Raw genomic sequence first — 4,130 nt, 5'->3', positions numbered from 1 at the left:
GGAACGCACAGCCATCCACGTCCGCGGCGGAAAGAATGCAATGATAACCACAGCATCACTGCGGAAGGCCAACACGCACAACATCCCTAGCGGCAAACAAATGTTAGAAAGTGTACCGCAAGTCCAAAGCAAACATACGAACATTGTCAACGCCCCCCCCCCCAACACCAAGCACAAGCCACCATGACACGTCCCAATTATCCAATAATGCACACTAGTCAACACGCCCACCTACCACCTGACTGCCAACAACCATTGAGACACGACTATAAAATGACACCCACACGCTACCACAATCCTTTGCATCACAGCATTGCTGCCAGCAAGAGGCCCAATTCGAGATACTGCAAACTCACATAGAAGACACACAACCACCACCCTACCACACCCACCACACAAACACCCACCACACAAATCCTACACATCACACACCACACACCTGCACCCCCCAACTCACTCAACTCACACACTGAGCACCACACACCATGGCACCCAAAAAAAAAACCAAATTCACGGAGACAGAGTTGAGGGTAATGGTAGATGAAATAATCCGTGTTGAGCCCCACATCTTCGGGGCCCAAGTCCAGCAGACGTCCGTGGCGCAAAAGAACCACATGTGGGACAGGATCGTCACTCGGGTGAATGCGTCGGGGACTGTGCCGAGGACGAAGCATGACATTCAGAGGCGGTGGCATGACCTGAAGACCAGGGTCAAGGGCATCCGAGCTAAAAACTTTGCTAGAGCCAATCATACTGGCGGTGGCACACCCCCGGAGCCCATACCCTACACCGATTGGGAGGAGAAGGTGCTGGTGATACTACACCCAGAGAGCCTAGACGGACTTGACGAAGGAGAAGAGACTGGTGAGTACAAACCAAGCACCACGATCAGCACGACATGGTCAGGCTCACACAACTGAGAAGAAACATCTCCTACGCCCCAACCCATGCACGTTTGACACCAACTCACTAACATGTCCATGGCTCCCAACAGGCCCCCATGTTAACGGGGAGGGTGGTGGTGGTGGAGGGTGTGTGGGGCGTGTGAGAGGCCCAAACTACAACTCCCAACAGGCCCCCATGTTCACGGGGAGGGTGGTGGTGGTGGAGGGTGTGTGGGGCGTGTGAGAGGCCCAAACTACAACTCCCAACAGGCCCCCATGTTCACGGGGAGGGTGGTGGTGGTGGAGGGTGTGTGGGGCGTGTGAGAGGCCCAAACTACAACTCCCAACAGGCCCCCATGTTCACAGGGAGGGTGGTGGTGGTGGAGGGTGTGTGGGGCGTGTGAGAGGCCCAAACTACAACTCCCAACAGGCCCCCATGTTCACGGGGAGGGTGGTGGTGGTGGAGGGTGTGTGGGGCGTGTGAGAGGCCCAAACTACAACTCCCTACAGGCCCCCATGTTCACGGGGAGGGTGGTGGTGGTGGAGGGTATGTGGGGCGTGTGAGAGGCCCAAACTACAACTCCCAACAGGCCCCCATGTTCACGGGGAGGGTGGTGGTGGTGGTGGTGGAGGGTGTGTGGGGCGTGTGAGAGGCCCAAACTACAACTCCCAACAGGCCCCCATGTTCACGGGGAGGGTGGTGGTGGTGGTGGAGGGTGTGTGGGGCGTGTGAGAGGCCCAAACTACAACTCCCAACAGGCTCCCATGTTCACGGGGAGGGTGGTGGTGGTGGAGGGTGTGTGGGGCGTGTGAGAGGCCCAAACTACAACTCCCAATAGGCCCCCATGTTCACGGGGAGGGTGGTGGTGGTGGAGGGTGTGTGGGGCGTGTGAGAGGCCCAAACTACAACTCCCAACAGGCCCCCATGTTCACGGGGAGGGTGGTGGTGGTGGTGGTGGAGGGTGTGTGGGGCATGTGAGAGGCCCAAACTACAACTCCCAACAGGCCCCCATGTTCACGGGGAGGGTGGTGGTGGTGGTGGTGGAGGGTGTGTGGGGCGTGTGAGAGGCCCAAACTACAACTCCCAACAGGCCCCCATGTTCACGGGGAGGGTGGTGGTGGTGGTGGTGTAGGGTGTGTGGGGCGTGTGAGAGGCCCAAACTACAACTCCCAACAGGCCCCCATGTTCACGGGGAGGGTGGTGGTGGTGGTGGTGGAGGGTGTGTGGGGCGTGTGAGTGGCCCAAACTACAACTCCCAACAGGCCCCCATGTTCACGGGGAGGGTGGTGGTGGTGGAGGGTGTGTGGGGCGTGTGAGAGGCCCAAACTACAACTCCCAACAGGCCCCCATGTTCACGGGGAGGGTGGTGGTGGTGGTGGTGGAGGGTGTGTGGGGCGTGTGAGTGGCCCAAACTACAACTCCCAACAGGCCCCCATGTTCACGGGGAGGGTGGTGGTGGTGGAGGGTGTGTGGGGCGTGTGAGAGGCCCAAACTACAACTCCCAACAGGCCCCCATGTTCACGGGGAGGGTGGTGGTGGTGGTGGTGGAGGGTGTGTGGGGCATGTGAGAGGCCCAAACTACAACTCCCAACAGGCCCCCATGTTCACGGGGAGGGTGGTGGTGGTGGTGGTGGAGGGTGTGTGGGGCGTGTGAGAGGCCCAAACTACAACTCCCAACAGGCCCCCATGTTCACGGGGAGGGTGGTGGTGGTGGTGGTGGAGGGTGTGTGGGGCGTGTGAGAGGCCCAAACTACAACTCCCAACAGGCCCCCATGTTCACGGGGAGGGTGGTGGTGGTGGTGGTGGAGGGTGTGTGGGGCGTGTGAGTGGCCCAAACTACAACTCCCAACAGGCCCCCATGTTCACGGGGAGGGTGGTGGTGGTGGAGGGTGGGGTGTGTGCGACAGGAAACAGAAATGTCTACAAATCTATATAACCATGTAATGTCCACATTACTGACCAGCTCCATCTTGTCCCTCAGGTGATCGTCAACTGACCGGGGAAACCAGTACCCGGCCGCCAGCCTCGCCTCCCACACCTACAGGACTCTCTGGTGACGAGGACACAGGCAGCTCCGGTGCAGAGGATGGAGCGGGACCAAGCACGCAGCCAGGGCCATCTGGCTCACAGGGACTCCCGGGACCGACCAACGTCGCATGTGTGACTCCAGCGACACCTGTCTCTGTGATCTGCACAGTCCCCACCACCACCAGTACCACCAGTACCACCAGTACCACCACTACCACCAGCACCACGACTCCTGCCGGTGCCACCCAGCATAACCCAGCGCACGACGCTGGTCCATCGGCCTCACACACAGGCAGGGTGAGTGGGCCACAAACACAGGCAACGGGACATCAGCCAATCAGGCGAGCCACACACCGTCGTGCAGAGGAAGGACAGCTACCCCATCCAGTGGCACAGTCCCTACAAGCCCTTGCCAGGTGCCAGGCGTCATACGACCTGTCCCAGGCAAACGCAGATCGTGCACACCAGGACTCAGTGAACAACACCAACGTCCAGCGCGAAATCTGTGGCATCCTTGGCCAGATGTTGCAGATCATGGGCCAGCAGGCAACGATGTGGAGGGAATGGGTTGGCCGGAACAACCCCCCCCCCCTCCACCAAGTGTCGTAGCGCCACCGCCACCGTCGCCTCCACCGCCACCTCCTCCTCCCCCGCCACCGTCACCTCCGCCTCCACCGCCGCCACCACCACCTGTGCCCCTGGCGACGGATGTGGCCCATCAACAACCTGCCCTCCCAGCTGACTCTGTTCCACCTCAGAGACAGAGGGGCCGGTCGAGGCTGGAAGTGGCTGAGAGCAGTGTTGGAGCACCATCCACACGCTCCAAGAGGGGACGACCATGACAATGTCACTGCCTGTGCCAGACATTCACCCAGCTAAGTATCCTGTCCCACAGACAATCATTCCCACTGGTCTGCTGGACTACCCTGACACCCCCCAATGTGGTGTCAGCACGGACATTTCATCTGCCATTACCTTCAACTCCAACTCCCTCCACCCCACTTACTTGTAAATATTCACCAGCACAGAAGCACAACCTGTAAATAAATTGCACTTACTCACACAATGATGTTTTGCCTCCATGTTTATTCACATGATTGCCTTCAGAAACAGACGTAAACAGGTTCAGGGATCACAGTCGTACATGATCATGGCGCTGCGGGAGTGACCTAGAGAAAATCAGAGACAGCAAACACACGTCAGGAAACAGATTCACA

The sequence above is a fragment of the Lissotriton helveticus genome, chromosome 6 (assembly GCF_964261635.1).
Source record: "Lissotriton helveticus chromosome 6, aLisHel1.1, whole genome shotgun sequence".
NCBI classification, from domain to species: domain Eukaryota; kingdom Metazoa; phylum Chordata; class Amphibia; order Caudata; family Salamandridae; genus Lissotriton; species Lissotriton helveticus.
Note: the sequence above shows the minus strand (reverse complement) of the source record.